General features: G+C 44.2%; 1 protein-coding gene across 2 annotated transcripts in view; it reads right to left on the bottom strand.

Moving 5' to 3' along the window:
- Positions 1–19,392, bottom strand: part of LOC126483694 (glycerophosphocholine phosphodiesterase GPCPD1-like) — a 269,576-nt gene that overhangs the window by 192,737 nt on the left and 57,447 nt on the right. The window lies entirely within an intron of this gene.

Genomic DNA, 19,392 nt, shown 5'->3' with positions numbered 1-19,392 from the left:
GGGACCGCGCAACCGCTACGGTCGCAGATTCGAATCCTGCCTAGGGCATGAATGTGTGTGATGTTCTTAGGTTAGTTAGATTTAAGTAGTTCTAAGTTCTAGGGGACTGATGACCTCAGAAGTTTAGTCCCATAGTGCTCAGAGCCATTTGAACCATTTTGAACTTAACATCTGAGGTCATCAGTCCCCAAGAACTTAGAACTACTTAAACCGAACTAACCTAATGACATCACACACATCCATGCCCGAGGCAGGACTCGAACCTGCGACCGTAGCGGTCGCGCGGTTCCAGACTGCAGCGACTAGAACCGCTCGGCCACCCCGTCCGGCGTTTGCTGTTTTGATAGTACAAATGGCAGAGGCAGTCAAGCATTTTATGATACAAAAAATCGCCGACCTAATGGTATGTGTGGTTCTCAGTTTGAACTATACAGAAGTACTCAGTTGACACTGTTAAAGAGAGTCTTTGGTCTGTTACGCTTCTACATTTGGTTGTTCGTGGTTTCTCAGGTAAGAATGAAGGTATTGTTCGAATGGCTCTAGTTCATGTACACGCGTGGGGCGAGTTTCTTGAATATCTCGAGGATGGTCTCGAGGTGGAATTCATTGTGCTCGTCCACAGAACGTGTGTTTGGTGGAGCATTGATTATGATTCGTAAAATCTTGGTCTGAAGGACCTGCATAAGACGCAGTTGTGTTGGAACTGCATATATCTAGAGTGGAGCACTGCACACATCATTTGTTCAAAAAATTGTTCAAATGGCTCTGAGCACTATCGGACTCAACTGCTGAGGTCATTAGTCCCCTAGAACTTAGAACTAGTTAAACCTAACTAACCTAAGGACATCACACACATCCATGCCCGAGGAAGGATTCGAACCTGCGACCGTAGCGGTCTCGCGGTTCCAGACTGCAGCGCCAGAACCGCGCGGCCACTTCGGCCGGCACACATCATTGGTCTAGTAAAGTTATGAACAGGGAGCTCTGCATTTGTAGTTACGCTTTATAAAACCACGCTATGAATTACAAATGCACAGAAGAGTTTTATTTGAATGTTCTGTTCTGGTCTTGTCTGCTGTACGTTGTTACTAACTTGTAAAACAATGTCTCCAACAGATTTTTTGCTGCAAATTGTTAACAAAGTTCTCCTAAAAAAACATTTGTTGACATACCCTCGCACAGTACGAAGCACATTGCTAAGCGAAGCAGCTGAGCAACCAAAATACTCTGTTGGTCTGATAGTTACTCGTTTAAATTATGATTAGTAATAACACATATAGTTCAGTTAGTTCTGTTTTCGCGATCTGTTTTACTTTTCTTTCAAAAAATTTGAGTTCAGCCATAGCGTGTCTTTACAATATGTTTTTCTACAATATGTCAACGCACTTCTGAAAAGTTTTTATTCGTGCTTCAATGTTTAACCCGTTTAGCTATGCCAGAGTGCTCCTTCTCTCTGGCCGAGTGTCCTAGTGCTTCCCCCGCAAAGTACAACGTAGATCAGACTTTCCCAACCATTAAGTTGCGTCATTTTATTTTGTTCGTATTTTACTTCACGATCTACAGCTGTCGAAATATTTTGCAAAATATATTCACTAAATTTCGAATTCTTGTAGCATCAATTGTACTCAGCATAGCTATGCTACCTATCGATGACAGCTTAGACGCGGTGACAGATTAGACTACGACATAAGGATATGGGCAGCGTGACGTGTGGAAGTTTGGGTCAGTCTGGGGAGCGTGCTTGGATAGCCCAAATGGTAAGGCGACTGCTTGCAATAAGCGGGAAACTTGGGTTCGAGTCCCAGTTCGGCACAAAATTTAATATGTCACAGTTGGGAAGTATAGCTCCACCTAAAAAGCTGGTGATGAAAGAATTCGCAGTTTACCGAATATACTTCGAAAAAACTTTTATTTTGTGCCATAGTGCTATGAAGTCCGTCGCGAAATTTTGTTCTGTTCAGAGACCTAAATTTGTAACAAAACATTTTTCTTTTTAACTTAAGCTATAACAATTTACAATCGAGACAATACGTACAAGTTACTCCTTATAATGGTGACGACTACAATTTAGTGACAGTAGAAAATTGTAACAACGGTTACCTCCTATTATGCAGGTCAGGATGTGCTCAAAGATTAAATTGCTTAGCATTTGTTAGTGTTCAATTAAGTGAAATGAAATTTTATTAGCCATTACCCATTAGCCCATAAAAAAAACATAAAATCAAGCCAACCTGCACAGTTACATCTTCACAGTTAATGTGTCTGCTATAGTTTACAGGCCAAAAATATAAAAATCAATAACGTACAAAAATGGATCAAATGGCTCTGAGCACTATGGGACTTAACATCTAAGGTCATCGGTCCTCTAGAACTTAGGACTACTTAAACCTAACTAACCTAAGGACATCACACACATCCATGCCCAAGGCATGATTCGAACCTGCGACCGCAGCGGTCGCGCGGTTCCAAACTGAAGCGCCTAGAACCGCTCGGCCACACCGGCCGGCCAACAATGTACATCGTATAATATTTATTCCAAAAATAAATCGACAGACACTGAAGATGTCACATACATCTTGGAACATCTTTGGGTGGAGAGTAGAAAAAAAGAACTGAAGCGCATAGGACTGCTCGGCCACACCGGCCGGCCAATAAGGTACATCGTATAATATTTATTCCAAAAATAAATTGACAGACACTGAAGATGTCACATACATCTTAAAACATCTTTGGGTGGAGAGTAGAAAAAAAGAAAAACGTACTTTGCAGAAGGTGGACTTTTAAAAACCCAAGTTTAATTCGCAGCCACAGAAAAAACTTCTCCACAGGAGCTTTCTTCTCTAGCAAGAGATACACATACACACATCAAAAAAAGTTTTGCATCATCCCGGTTCCCAGAACTCCTGAAGACAGATGTTGACTGTGGATAGTGGATCACAGACACAGAAGCTTTGACTGTTCAGAGATGTCACTAAACCCGCCCAAAGATGTATACAACCGTGCATGAGCAACGCCTATTAGACGGAGGGGGTCCGACAGCCAATCAGTTCCAGTCATTTCACCAAGAAGGAGGTACACGGCTCTTGTTGGTTGCAGTTTAACCATGCCTAGACAGTCAATACCGGGGTTCGATCGCGTCCGCATTGTTACTTTGTGCCACGAAGGGCTCTAAACAAGCGAAGTGTCCAGGCATCTCGGAGTGAACCAAAGCGATGATGTTCGGACATGGAGGCGGTACAGAGAGACAGGAACTGTCGACGACATGCCTCGCTCAAGCCGCCCAAGGGCTACGACTGCAGTGGATGACCATTACCTATGGATTATAGCTCGGAGGAACCCTGACAGCAAAGCCACCATGTTGGATAATGCTTTTCGTGCAGCCGCAGGACGTCGTGTTACGACTCAAACTGTGCGCAATAGGCTGCATGATGCGCAACTTCACTCCCGACGTCCATGGCGAGGTCCATCTTTGCAACCACGACACCATGCAGCGCGGTACAGATGGGCCCAACAACCTGCTGAACGGATCGCTCAGAATTGGCATCACGTTCTCTTCACCGATGAGTGTCGCATATGTCTTCAACCAGACAATCGTTGGAGACGTATTTGGAGGCAACCCGGTCAGGCTGAACGTCTTAGACACACTGTCCAGCGAGTCCAGCAAGGTTGAGGTTCCATGATGTTTTGGGGTGGCATTATGTGGGGCCGACGTACATCGCTGGTGGTCATGGAAGGCGCCGTAACGGCTATAAGATACGTGAATGCTATCCTCCAACCGATAGTGCAACCATATCGGCAGCATGTTGGCGAGGCATTCGTCTTCATGGACGACAATTCGCGTCCCCATCGTGCACATCTTGTGAATGACTTCCTTCAGGATAACACATCGCTCGACTAGAGTGGCTAGCATGTTCTCCAGACATGAACGCTATCGAAAATGCCTGGGTAGATTGAAAACGGCTGTTTATGGACGACGTGACCCACCAACCACTCTGAGGGATCTACGCCAAATATCTGTTGAGGAGTGGGACAATCTGGACCAGCAGTGCCTTGATGAACTTGTGGATAGTATGTCACGACGAATACAGGCATGCATCAATGCAAGAGGACGTGCTACTGGGTATTAAGAGGTACCGGTGTATGCAGCAATCTGGACCACCAGCTCTGAAGGCATCGCTGGATGGTGGTACAACATGTAATGTGCGGTTTTCATGATTAATAAAAAGGGCGGAAATCGTGTTTATGTTGATCTCTATTCCAATTTTCTGTACAGGTTCCGGAACTGTGGGAACCGAGGTGACGCAAAACTTTTTTTGATGTGTGTATTATGCGGAAGCAAAATAATAAGTTTAAAGAATGGGAGCACATATTTCTGAACAGAGGCTCGGTATTTAATCAGTGCTAAAGGTTATCTTAAACCAGCCTTGACAGCCATAACATTTCGGTAATTTCAGATACCACTCACATGTAATATTTTTACGACGTTCTGTGGTGGGACAGGGTCTCTCTCGAATCATATACATGGACGGACGATATTCAAAAATAGTTAAGACTACTTAATGTGAAGAGAGCTGAAGGGCTGACTGAATTCCATTTAGAGTTTACACCGAATACGCCGTGGAGTTAGCTCCTTTCCGAACTCACGGTTATTGAGAATATTTTGCACAGTGAATATTCTCGTGTGAATTGAAGAGAGGGCAGGACACTCCTGTTTATAAAAAGGGTACGAGAACGGATACATGGATCTGTAGAACCACTTTGCTGACGTTGGTCTGTTGTAGGATCCTAGAACACATTCTAAATGTAAACACTACGACGTTCCTGGAGGAAGAATAAATACGAATTAAGGAAAAACTACTAGTATAACACAGGTTACTTTATTCGTACACAATTTGCTAACAACAGATACAAGTGAACGGGTAGATTTCAACTTCCTAGATTTTTTAAGACTCGAGGAATATTTTGCTAACAGGGTCCACTACGCTATATGGAAGACGAATCTCGCACAAAAACAAAAGAAATGACGGCCGTGGCCCTAGAAAGCCTAACAGTACCTCTGATGTTCACAGTAAATATAAACGAGCTGTCAGACAGGACCAGTGTATATAAACGATAAACTCATCCAGGGAACCTCCACTCGCGCGTGGAGAAGCAGTGGTAGCCGTTGCGTCTGGCCCATACAAAGAGAGAGTACAATCGGTTAATTTGAATTCCAACCGTACATTCATACATAACGTGAATTACGAATGCAATGAGAACAACTACGGGTCGACTGCGTGCGTATCATGTGTGCTGAAAAAGTTAATACGCAAATTTGCCCTTTTACATGAATTTTATTCGAGATCCAATTCAAAACAATGTGTTGAAAAAGTGTGGGATCATCGGATGATAAGGTCAGAATGAATTTGGGATACTCGCAAAGCATGTTGTTAAAAGAATCTCAAAAGAAAACAAAAGCCGTTTTGCTCCGTGGCCACGTTGTCGTGCAGCAACACGTTTTTGCTCAGTGCCTTCGAGCTGACGCCACGGTGTAGTATCCAAATTCACACCTTGGAAGAGACTCTAATCCCCACAGCAGAGAAGCAGCGGGAGATATCAGCACAGCCTCCCTTGTAAGGTTGGCTCTGCAGTCTATGTTTCAGGGATGCAGGAACTCTAGCAAGGTGATAAAATAGGCGGATAAACGGTCTCCAGCCCACTCGTACACAGTCTTTCGTCTCGTCTGTGCGTGTCGATCGCTCGTGAAGATTATCGCAGAAGTCTGCTGACAGCTTACAGCGTGTTCTAATCTACATCACCTTAAAGTCGGACGTGCCGAATTTAATGACGATACCACTTCGGTCTTGTCACTAGAAGTTGTGCTCGATTACCGCGGATTTCGCGACCACGTACAGCCACAATCTGCGCTGCGAGCCGACTGCCAACAGCACTCTGAGGCGGTTTTGACAAGCTTTCTGCACACACTACCCTTTGCAATTAGTCACGATTACTCTCATGGTCAATCAACGTCTCCGCTCTTTTCCTCAGAGTAGTTTTACGCGCCCTTTGCCCAGTTAGAACTCTCGAGGGGATTGGACGAACTTGTTCATTTATCACTTGTATTCTCCTTTATATAAATTCTTTTGTCTTGGAGAAAAGGCTATCAACTATCACCACTGACAATCCTACATTGTCGATTGGTGGTTTTTCCACACATTAAATGCCACATCTATTTCGTTTCGTCTTATTGAGACAATTTACAGAAACTGATAGAATTTTTTTTCTATCTGTTACTTGTTTGTAATCTTCCTCCTGTCCCTAATTCTACATACACTTTTCGGTTGAAAGACCTGCTACAGGTTCCAATCTTCTACGCTGCCACGGTTAGCGAGACAGGTAAATCGTTCCAGATAAGAAAATACTTATATGTAGGTAGAGACAGGAAGTAACTGTTAGAGGTGAAGATCCGTTGTTACCTTCACTAATGTATCATCAATGGGATTTCACCGTTTCTTTTAATTTAATTTGTAATTGGTCCTATAGAACCGATTGTACCACCACTTCATTCATTACCCACCACAAGAGTTACAAACTCGATGACAAATCTTTATACATGCTACGAGCAACTATAAGACTGTTTACTAGCGCTGCCGTTGGCTGCAGGTAATTAATGTGTTTGGTCGGTCGTAATGAACTGCAAATAAACTTCCAGAAAATTTCCTCTTAGTAATAAGAATGGCAGATTTCTTTAAATGCAGATAAAATAACAAATAGGAAGAAACTGACAATGTCTGACTAAAAGATTAGTGGCGAACAACTTGAGAACGTCACGTTGTGTAAGTAAATTAAGGTGATATTAATTTTATGTGACAAATTAGTAAGGAAAAGGAAAATAAAATTTTTTTTTAACTTCGAAAAACCCGCGTTACTCAGTCATGCGGAAGTACGAACAGCCACTATCAGGGAAGGATAAACATATCAACATCGTTGCTCGGTAAGAGAGACAGCAATCTCAACACTGCTGGGTGTGACTGCGAGTGAACTCAGCACAAAACGGTTAGAAGAGTGCAGACCGATCTGCCTTTGTAAGTCTCGTAACACTATATAAGAGACACTAGGTAGGAAGCAACGTCGCTTAGCAGGGGTCTGACTGACCAGAAAAGATAAAATAACAAATTTGTTAAGCAAATGTAGAGGAAATGAAGACCACTGATGACTCGAGAAGAGCAGAATCGATTTGGTCATTCCGAATGATGTCGTGGAGCAGAGCCCCTCCTCGATGACATAAATATTCCACGCCGCACTACCCTGGAGCACTCGATCTGTAGGATCGGTGGCGTTCATGTTGCTCGCACTCGAATCTCTTATACACTACTGGCCACTAAAATTCCTGCACCAAGAAGAAATGCAGATGATAAACGGGTATTCATTGGACAAATATATTATTCTAGAATTGACATGTGATTACATTTTCACGCAATTTGGTTGCATAGATCCTGAGAAATCAGTACCCAGAACAACCACCTGTGGCCGTAATAACGGCCTTGATGCGACTGGGCATTGAGTCAGACAGAGTTTGGATGGCGTGTACAGGTACAGCTACCCATGCAGCTTCAACACGATACCACAGTTCATCAAGAGTAGTGACTGGCGTATTGTGACGAGCCAGTTGCTCGGCCACCATTGACCAGACGTTTTCAATTGGTGAGAGATCTGGAGAATGTGCTGGCCAGGGCAGCAGTCGAACATTTTCTGTATCCAGAAAGGCCTGTACAGGACCTGCAACATGCGGTCGTGCATTATCCTGCTGAAATGTAGGGTTTTGCAGGGATCGAATGAAGGGTAGAGCCACGGGTCGTAATACATCTGAAATGTAACGTCCACTGTTCAAAGTGCCGTCAATGCGAACAACAGGTGACCGAGACGTGTAACCAATGGCACCCCATACCATCACGCCGGGTGATACGCCAGTATGGCGATGACGAATACACGCTTCCAATGTGCGTTCCCCGCGATGTCGCCAAACTCGGATGTGACCATCGTGATGCAGTAAACAGAAGCCGGATTCATCCGAAAAAATGACGTTTTGCCATTCGTACACCCAGGTTTGTCGTTGAGTACACCATCGCAGGCGCTCCTGTCTGTGATGCAGCGTAAAGGGTAACCGCAGCCATGGTATCCGAGCTGATAGTCCATGCTGGTGCAAACGTCGTCGAACTGTTCGTACAGATGGTTGTTGTCTTGCAAACGTCCCCATCTGTTGACTCAGGGATCGAGACGTGGCTGCACGATCCGTTACAGCCATGAGGATAAGATGCCTGTCATCTCGATTGCTAGTGATACAAGGGCGTTGGGATCGAGCACGGCGTTCCGTATTACCCTCCTGAACCCACCGATTCCATATTCTGCTAACAGTCATTGGATCTCGACCAACGCGTGCAGCAATGTCGCGATACGATAAACCGCAATCGCGATAGGCTACAATCCGACCTTTATCAACGTCGGAAACGTGATGGTGCGCATTTCTCCTCCTTACACGAGGCATCACAACAACGTTTCACCAGGCAACGCCGATCAACTGCTGTTTGTGTATGAGAAATCGGTTGGAAACTTTCCTCATGTCAGCACGTTGTAGGTGTCGTCACCGGCGCCACCCTTGTCTGAATGCTCTGAAAAGCTAATCATTTGCATATCACAGCATCTTCTTCCTGTCGGTTAAATTTCGGGTCTGTAGCACGTCAAAAAAAATCAAATGGCTCTGAGCACTATGGGATTTAACATCTGAGGTCATCAGTCCCCTAGAACTTAGAACTACTTAAACCTAACTAACCTAAGGACATCACACACATCCATGCCCGAGGCAGGATTCGAACTTGCGACCGTAGCGATCGCGCGGTTCCGGACTGAAGCACCTAGAACCACTCGGCCACACTGTCCGGCTGTAACACGTCATCTTCGCAGTGAAGCAATTTTAATGCCCAGTAGTGTAGTATGGTAACATCTTGTCTGTGAGATTGTTCTAGTGTTGGTCTTACGCTTGCTGTCTTATGAGAAGACCAGAGATCCATAGGCAAGGATAATGCAGCCCAGCGTCCAGTACTGAAGTCAGCACAGCAGCCAGCACTGATCCAGGGGTCTACCAACGCGGTTCCGGCCCAGGGCAGAAGGTGCCCTAAAACTCTAGCATCGCACGAATCTGAGGGCCTACCGTGCCGGCAAGCCAGGTGTAGTATGCAGCATGACGTCACGGCATCCGACATCGCCGTCCACCTGATGGGACGACGTGGGCCGTGATCTGGGAGGAATTGAGTACTGCGCGAAACAGCGTGCGATTTAAGCACACACGTCGCGGTCACCGCCATCTCCAAGCACGGCTACCTACGGGGCACGCCTTCTGCTCGAGCCGGTGGCAAATCGCTACACTTGGCTGTCACCGACTTCCTCTCCGAGTTGATGCAGCGCCGTCGGCAGCTGTGAGTCCGTTGTTGGATTCCTCTCTGGATTATGTCGTGACAGAAGACACAACAACGACTTGTATTCTGAGTGATAAATGGAATAATCTTGAATACTGTTTTATTGTGTCTAACGATGCTATATGCGTCCTCGGTATGTAGCCTGACAAAACAGTACGGGTTTCCAGCCCGGCATTGGGCGATAATTACAGTATGAAGTGCTGTGTAATGGGAGGGACAAGTAAAATCTGCATTAGGGATGGCTAATGGAGGACTTAGATTTGTTGGAAGGACTGTTAGAAAATGCACTGCATCTGTAAAGGAAAACTTATATGAGATGACAGTGCGGCCGATTCTATACTGTCCCAGTAGTTGTAATTCTTTTCAAATAGGCATTGTGAGGTATGATTATTATTTTGGTGGCTCGGTAAATTCGGTTTCTCACGTAAATACCGATATACATAGCTCACAAAACGCAAAACCTTGTAGCTGAAGTAATCTTTGATTATTGCTACAATATCTTTGTGTTGCTACGCCACCTCTGGATGAGAGCACTTGCAAAGTTACAGGCATTCTAAGTTGCCATTGTTGAGTAGCAGACGTTTTTTGAAGATGCTCATAAGTGTGATATGAGATTAATGGAATTGGTGTACGAATATTTCTGATGCAATTATGGAGAGAGAAGCTAAGGAGATTATTAGAGAATGAGGTAAGCACGCAAACGCGTAGCACTGTTCTGTGTTACTGAGATTGAAGTAATGGATATACGGACTGCTCTGATAGAAAGATGAGATTCCCGCTGCTTAAAGTTATTTCTTGAAGTCATGTTATGTAACTACTATGTGAACATTCGCTTGTTTTCAAAGCATTACTTTTGAATATAGAGTTTCATTTGAATTTTGCCACAAGTCATTTCTTACCAGTTAAAATTCCCACCCTTCATTCCGTTTATTATGTATATACGCACGTTGCACTTTGTGTTACAGAATTTTCAGTCGTCTTTTCTTAATGTTGCTTTGCTGCTGTACGCTGGCATTACTTTCGAAAAATCTGCAAAAAATATTTTTCAAGCCACGAGGTAAGTGAAAGTACAGTTTAGAAGCAGGAATTTCTTTGTAAGTTCAGTTGCGCATTTATTTCAGAAATCAGGTTACATTCAGGGCAGCATTGCATTTTTATAGAAACGGTTAGCTTCAATCTGTAGGCAGTATTGAGCAAATCATACTAAGTTTCTGTATAATTCAGTAGAGTGAGAGTTTTGCATAGTACACGAGTTTAAGTTAGGAATTAGTTTATTTGGTAATCTTTTTTGAGAAGATTTGGTAGATAATATTAAGAAGATTCACTCAGATAGAGAAATGCAGACATGCGGTTAAATTACAACCTGATAACAGATATCATAAAAATTCAAAGGCGTGCAGTCAGGAGTATAACGGGTCAGTAGCGCCCATACGATAGTGTAGGAGATATGCTCGGGGAAATCAAATGTGAATCTTTGGAAGAAACACTACGTAGTTCGCTCGAGGCCCTGTCGAGTAAATTTGGAGAGCTTGTATTCGAAGAGTGTGCGACCATTATGCTGCCATCGCCACACATCTTGCGTAGGGATCATGAGAGTAACATAACGGAGATTAGGGTGCGTGCTACGGCATACAGAAAGTCATTTTACCCTTGCTCAGTACGCGAACACCTCAGGAAAGAATATCGATAATATTGGTACTACGTATCCTCTGCCATGCAATGTACGGTGACTTGCTGACAAGGGTAATTCCCCACCGCCCCTCCCCCCCCCCCCCCCCTCAGCCCCCAGATTTTGTGGTAAGATGGCCCAGTGGATAACCGGATAGGGGATAGACCGTCAGAAACTGAACATGGACCATGCATGAACATTGGAAGAAGGCGTACCTGTTCACAGTGCAACACCGTAACCACAGAGCTACGACGTCGTCGCTATTCAATTTCGCTCGATGTTGTACATCTTGAGCTTGGACCGTTCATTGTTTCGATTTTGCTTCTTTTCTTCCAGTTCGGTACACCTTGTTCCTGTTTTCATTCTTTATTTATGTTCGGTTTTTAATGGGCTATCCACTGACCCATTTTACCACTAAATCTGGAGGAGGGGGGGAGGGGGCGATGGGGAGTATGCCAATATATGTGGAGAGCGATATAATTCCATAATCGATTATCAATTAATGAAGTGAAGTCAGTCGCGACACCTAACGACAGATTCTTTGACCGTAACCTAAATTATTATTGAGTAAATTCTATATTTCCATTTGTAAGTTCAACATTGCTGACTACTTGCTGATTCTGTATGTACCATAGAACCCTTCCGAAATTGTGTTTTAGGTTTCTGTAAGAAATTCATATTTCGAAACAATTGAATTCATGGGCCTGTTTTTGCTGCCATGAACTGAGGAGCTATAAAAACTAAAAATCATAATAGAATAATAGGGTTCGTGAGAAATCTACTCGTTTCGCCAATTCCAAAACTGTGTCACGTATTAACAGAAAAAGTTGTGTTTCAAAAGTAACATTCTTTCAACTAATACTAAGAGTACAAAAAATAATGTTTTGAACATACAACTGCAACCCAAACGTAACAGGTCAATTAATATTAACAAAATATTAATCATAATATTAAGTGCTGCATAAATTCGGAAATATTACAGATTCACGAAATCTAAGACCAGTTTCAGAATCAGCACAAAGATTTCTTTAAGATCAGACGTTTTACATATCATTTCACAGCTGTTTTAAATTGAGAAAAAATTTTATTTTGCTAAAACGGCAGAACGAGTTGTGGAAGGAATAGTTGACTCAGATGTAGATGCTACTACATTAATAAACATTATGATCAATTTAATATACAAAGGAAAAATTCTTTATGTTAAAACTAATGTAAATTAGCAATCCGGCAGCTTAATTCTACTATGAAATACATATCATACCTCGTTTTCGTGATCTCACATCCCTTAAACTGGTGGGGAGAGGCATGTTTATATATACATTGCGACCCAAAAGTCCATTAACAAAAAAAAAAAAAAAGGTTCAAATGGCTCTGAATACTATGGGACTTAACTGCTGAGGTCATCGGTCCTCTAGAACTTAGAACTACTTAAACCTAACTAACCTAAGGACATCACACATATCCATGCCCGAGGCAGGATTCGAACCTGCGACCGTAGCGATCGCGCGGTTCCAAACTGTAGCGCCTACAATCGCTCGGCCACTCCGGCCGGCAGTCCATTAACATTCTAAAATTAAATACTTCATGCAATAACGTAGATAGTGAGATAAAAATTGACGCAGATGCTTGAAATCCCATGTGGTTGTACTGAAAGCAAAAAACAGTGCACAAAATGATCGACAGGTGACGCTCCATAAGATAGAAAACCAATAATTAGTATATAGCAAATGCTCAACATATCGGCCATTTATCAACAATACCAGCGTCACTAATGAGGTCGGGCTATCGTAGTAGAGTCGCGACTTCAGGTAACCCCACAGCCAGTAATTACAGGCAATGAGGACGGGGGACATGGGCGGCCGAGCGTGAAGGACGTGGCGGCTCAGCACGCGATGCTCACCAAACGATATGCGCAGGAGATGTTTCACACCTTTAACAATATGAGATTGAGCGCCATCCTGCATAAAAGTTGTACCTTCCAGTAGCTGTTTATCAGTCAGGCTTAGGGATTATCTGACTCCCTCTCTCGCTACAGCTCATTTTATACACGAATCTCGTGCGCAGTCACTGACTTGTTACTGTCCAGCACCATCTGTTGGCCAGTTTTTGCACTCGTTTTTGGTTTCAATTAAGTCCCATGACACTTCAGACATGTGTGTCAATTTTTATCTTCCTACCGGCATTATTCAAATGTTGACAGACTTTTGGACCACCCTGTAGATTTTTTAGAGGTGCCAGAAGGCGGTTCATTGTGAGTAGATATTGAGGTAAGTCGGTGAGACCGGCAGTACTTGTATTTTTGTGAAAGCCTTCAAAAAGGAGACTGACAACAGTGTAAAAACCTGGCCGCTGGCTGTTGTTACTGTGAAATGGGTTGCGTTGTTTTGGGGGAGGAGACCTGACAGCGAGGTCATCGGTCTCATCGGATTAGGGAAGGATGTCGGCCGTGCCCTTTCAAAGGAACCATCGCGGCATTTGCCTGGAGTGATTTAGGGAAATCACGGAAAACCTAAATCAGGATGGCCGGACGCGGGATTGAACCGTCGTCCTCCCGAATGCGAGTCCAGTGTGCTAACCACTGCGCCACCTCGCTCGATACTGTGAACTCTGCGAAGTGTCTTTACGAAATACACTGAGGTGACAAAGATTATGAGGTAGCGATATGCACGTATACAGATGGGCGTAGTACTGCGTACACAAAGTACAAAAGAGCAGTGATTTGACGGAGCTGTCATTTGTAGGTGAGACGTGTGATTATGGCCGCACGACGGGAACTAACAGACTTTGAACGCGGAATGGTAGTTGATACACAGCACAATCCATTTCCGAAATCGTTAGGGAATACATTATTCCGAGGTCCACAGTGTCAAAAGTATGCCGAGAATATCAAATTTCAGGCATTATCTCTCACCATGGACAACACACTTTCCGACGGCCTTCACGAGAGCAGTAGCTTTTGCGTAGAGTTGTCAGTGCTAACAGACAGGCAACACTGCGTGAAATAGCCGCAGAAATCAATGTGGGGCGTATGGCGAACATATCCGTTAGGCTAGGCGCAAATTGAGACGCGTATAGCGCGTGTGACGCGACGCAGCGCAGCCCGCGTTTTTGTAACATCACAGGTTCAAATGGGAGCGCGCAAATTGCGACGCGACGCGACTGGGACGCGACACGCGCCTGCGCCAGGTCGCGCGGCGTTGTGGTTGAGGCACAGTTTCTCGCGCCGCGCGTCGCACTTGCCTCGCTAGCACCGTGGGAAATTTGAGGCGGGGAGCGGTAAAGTAGCCCGGCCAAATGCTCACATCGGAACGGCGCATATCAGCATTGGTAGTATTGCCAATACGATAAATTTTGCCTTACTGTGTACTGAATTTTATTGCCTTTGGGTAGTGTTTCGTTTTTCGCCATTTAAACGCTCCAGCTTTCTTCGTTAGCACGATATACTTTTCTGTTATTTATATCTGCATAGTTTTGTTTTGTTTTTCTTCTGTCAAGAAAAATGTATACTTCAGTAACTGATGAGCCATTGGCCGCTGGAATTGCACCATATGCCTCCGCGATGTTTTCAGATCGCAAGAGGGTAGTGAATAAGGAAGCAAGGAATATTATAAAATCATGTGGTTAAGAATCAGGGCAGGAAAGCAAAGCAAGGTTATATTCTCGCTGCCTAGTAAGCCAGCGTATCTGTACGATCTGTTACAAAAATTCAGAAAGGGATAATCTCTACAGGTGTGATCCCTTCGTGCTTGTGGTAAAAGCGTCCAAGATCTGAAGTATAGAAGTTTCACTGTGATTACTCTGATATGGATGTAATAATGTAATAGAACACACTGTACTACATGCATGTAAACAACATATTTCCACTGCAAGCTAGAAACAGTCGAAAAGCAGTCACAAATAACAATGTTTTAATTGGGTCGCCGAGATGAGAAAAAGCATTTCAATTGTTGCATGGACATTATCAGCATTAATAAACTAATTATACAACAACAGGCTACACAAATGAAGAAAATGGTCGGTATTATTACGAAAGTAGGAATATCCTAAAAGAGTGTTATGATTAGACATATTTAATTTGTTGAAATGTGCTGCTGACAAAGGCAGATTTACTTTCATGACAACGTTTTTCGAACTCCATCTCACAAGGCACACATGGCTAGCTTGTGCATTCCTGTCGCGCGCATTATCCTTCGCTGCTGACGATACACTGACCATTGAGTTGGGCGACAGATCAATTGTTTATTTTTCTCAATAACAACTATTTTATTCGCAATCACGCATTGTCAGTTTGGCAAGCCCTAGGTGAGTAAACAGTATCTGGCATGTGCCTATCATTTCGCCTGAAGGAACGCTCGTCATTATTTTAATACTGCTCAGATCAAGAGAAGGAATAAATTCCTTTGGTAAGTTTCCATTCCAGTCGCTCAGTGTTAAAAATACGATGGGTTACGGGGATTCCACCAAAATTCCAACAGAATTGCCAATCTGTTTTTGTGTGAGTTGTTAACCTTTTCTCATTCGAAGAAGCATCACCATTTATGAGTAAAGGCCACATTTCTCTTGGTGACTGGTTTAATTGTACTTCCTTTGTCACAATGTAATTTGCCAAACTCATCTCACAGCAGCTATTGAGACAGAACTCCGAAACGGAGGGCCTCATTAAACAAGTAATTGGCAATCACAGAGCTCAATAGCTTACGAAAAACCTCATAGTATCGGTTTGCAGTAACATAAAAGAAGAAATTCCATGTTTATTTTCATACTAGGAAGCTCTTGTTTCGCTAGCTGTCGATAACTCTTAAAAAATTAGTCACTGGAGTGAAATAAATAAAAAAAGAAGTACAAGTAGTGATATATCGCCATAGATAAGAAAGTTCCGTGTGTTTAATAATTGGCAAAACACTCTCCTCCTTGTGTGCTATCATTCGCCAAACTTTCGTTTCGATGTCTCGAGCGGTTTAGGAGATACGAGAGATGTTGCGAGTATTTCATTCTCGCGGGCGTGGGATCGGAAGTGAGCGCGCTACATGGGATCCATTTTCTCGAGATCGGAGGCAGATAGAGATCTCCTCCCAAGTCTAAACAAAAATTCAACATGTTAGCTAAATTTCATACGCAGTAAGAAATGGTGTAATACGCACCTAACGCAAGATCATAGCGACCCCTAATTTTCGTTGCAAACTTTTTGAGTTTTGCGTAGTGTCTTACTAAAATGTGTACATCACAATAAGAATGGTCATTAGCGAGGTGATGGGCACCTCGTCACGAGGCTGACATATAACGCTACAAGTAAGGCAAAAATCATATATTTTCAGAGAATAGTTTCTGTAAAATCGTTTGAGAAAGATAAGAGGTTGCGCGCGCTTCGGTTCAGTCAGCGCAGAGCTTCGCCAGTCGGCGCGTGCGAAGTATGGTGTACTCGTCGCAATATGCGCTAGACCCGCGCGGCACGTGCGTGTCGCGCTGTAGTGTCGTGTCACGTCACACGTGCTATACGTGTCTCAATTTGCGCCTAGCCTTAGGACAGTGAGGTGAAATATGGCGTTTCGCTCCGAAAAGGCAGGTATCGCTCGTAACCGACGCTCCTAAGCACACCTGAGCTACAGCATGACGTCAAGACCTTGTAAGATCTGTAGGATCATGTTCTATACCGACTTAATGATGACAAGATGCATTACTTGAAATAAGCTTCGACTGTATTGTAGTCATGTTTTGAAGTTTGTTTGCTGTCTGACACCTATGGGGATCACACAGGCGTCATTCAAATGTTCATTAGCCGCCATTACGAACAATATACGTTCGATAACTGACCACACAAAACAAAAGTTTACACGCTTTGATACTAGCTTAGACACTGCAACTAGACTGAGTAATCCGATGGTGAGCGCGGACGCTTATAAGCGTCAGCCGCACTGGCCCGTGGCTTGTTGTGACGCTTATCAGTGTCAGCCGCAGCGAAAGTGTTAATGGGCTATGGTAGGAGACGACCGACGCTAACAGCACAACATCGCCTGCAGCGCCTTTCCCGGGCTCGTGACCATATCGGTTGGACCCTAGACAACTGGAAAAGCGTGTCCTCATCAGATGAGTCCCGATTTCAATTGGCAAGAGCTGATGGTGGCGTTCGAGTGTTAGTTACATTGATCAGTCTTGCGGTAACCGCTATGATGTAGAACGTGTCACGTGCATAAGAAGCGCACACATGAATTCAAGGTTTCTCTTTAAAAAAAAAAAAACTTAAAGTTTTTAATGCCCACCCCATTCCCTTAAATGGTACAGAAGGCTTATATTATATCTTTAGATTTATTTATTCCTATTGAAGAATTCCCCTATGGTATAGAAGCAGGTGTCAAAGAGATTTGATGTCAATTTATTTTTGAAACTATTACTGCTGTCTGTTCAAAAATGGTTCAAATGCCTCTGAGCACTATGGGACTTAACTTCTGTGGTCATCAGCCCCCTAGAATTTTACTTAAACCTAACTAACCTAAGGACGTCACACACATCCATGCCCGAGGCAGGATTCGAACCTGCGACTGTAGCGGTCGCGCGGTTCCAGACTGTAGCGCCTAGAACCGCGCGGCCACTCCGGCCGGCTGCTGTCTGTCAGACATTTTATTTCATCTCGTAATTTATCGAAAAGTTTTGAAGCAGCATATTTTACCCCTTTCTGTGACAAAGACAAGGTTAAGTAGAGGATAGAGCAAATCTTTCTTTCTTCTGGTATTATAATCATGAATGTCACTGTTGTTTTTTTAACTGCTCCATGTTTATGAGAATAGACCCCACGAAACGATGGACCCAAGTTGCCAACGAGGCATTGTGCAAGCTGGTGGTGGCTCCATAATGGTGTGGGCTGTGTTTATATGGAATGGACTGGGTCCTCTGGTCCAACTGGACCGATCATTGACTGGAAATGTTTATGTTCGGCTACTTGGAGACCATTTGCAGCCATTCGTGGACTTCATGATTTCAACAACGATGGGAATTATTTGGATGACAATGCGCCATGTCCCTGAGCCAAAATTGTTCGCGAAAGGTTTCAAGAACATTCTGGGCAATTCGAGCGATAATATGGCCACTCAGATCGCCCGGCATGAATCCCATCGAATATTTATGGGACACAATCGAGAGGTCAGTTAATGCAATATATACTGCACCGACAACACTTTCCCAATTATGGACGGCTATAGAGCCAGCATGGCTCAATTTTTTCTGGAGAGGACTCCCAGCGACTTGTGGAGTCCATGCCATGTCGAGTTGCTGCACTACGCTGGGGGAAGGATGTCCGACACTGTTTTAGGAGATATCCTATGACTTTTGTAACCTCGGTGCAAACTTCTTATACGAATACATGGTATACATGGTTCTGACTTATTAATATCTACGTAGCACAAGTGGATTTCGGGTCCAAAATCCTGCAATCGACAGCAGCCAGTTTAATTAATCGTCTGGTATAAATGGTAGCTGTACGTTGGATTTCTGGCGACAGTTGAATGAGAGTGATTATTTAATTTTTTATTGACCACGAGGATGATGATGTTTTCGTTTTTGGGGCGCCCATAGGAATTCCCAACCTTTCCTCAGCCTAATCTCGCCACTTTCATGAATGATGATGAAATGATGAGGACAACATAAACATTCAGTCATCTCGAGGTACATCACTGACCCCGCCGGGAATCGAACCCGGGACCCCGTGCTCGGGAAGCGAGAACGCGACCGCGAGACCACGAGCTGCGGACTATTACTGACCACGAGTTTAGGAAACGCCACAAGTGTCGGATGTAGGAGCTCGTTTTACGAGAGAAACGTGGTGAATTTGGACGATGCCTAACGACCGATGTAGTGGTCTGCCGAGTTTGTGCTCGCGTCACTCCTGCGGCAGACCGCAGCAAATGGCGAGTTGAGCCGGCGGCCGTGCAGGCTGGGCTGGTATTGAGGTCCTGTCCTGGGCGTGTGGCCACGCCTCCAGCGGACCAGCCGCTGCACTGGCCTCTCGCTGGTCCAAGGCCGGGGCCCACGAGAAATACGGGCCAAGCAACGAACTTGTGACGTCACACTGCTCGGCTTTTGCGCCACACTTCTCAAACGCTCGGCTCGGTGGAGGGCCCACGGGAAATCAATACGCAATCGAAAAGGTATTCACTGAAGGTCTTAATTTTGTCGTGTGCTGCGCATTTAAATGCGCAATCGTGAATTATTAAACTCGTCTGAGATAGTTCTTCGCTCCCCGCCGGAGACGGCTGCCGGTACTCGGAAGGCCTGCGGTGT

This window comes from Schistocerca serialis, chromosome 6 (genome assembly GCF_023864345.2).
Source record: "Schistocerca serialis cubense isolate TAMUIC-IGC-003099 chromosome 6, iqSchSeri2.2, whole genome shotgun sequence".
NCBI lineage: Eukaryota > Metazoa > Arthropoda > Insecta > Orthoptera > Acrididae > Schistocerca > Schistocerca serialis.
This window is presented reverse-complemented; position numbering and strand designations above follow the sequence as displayed.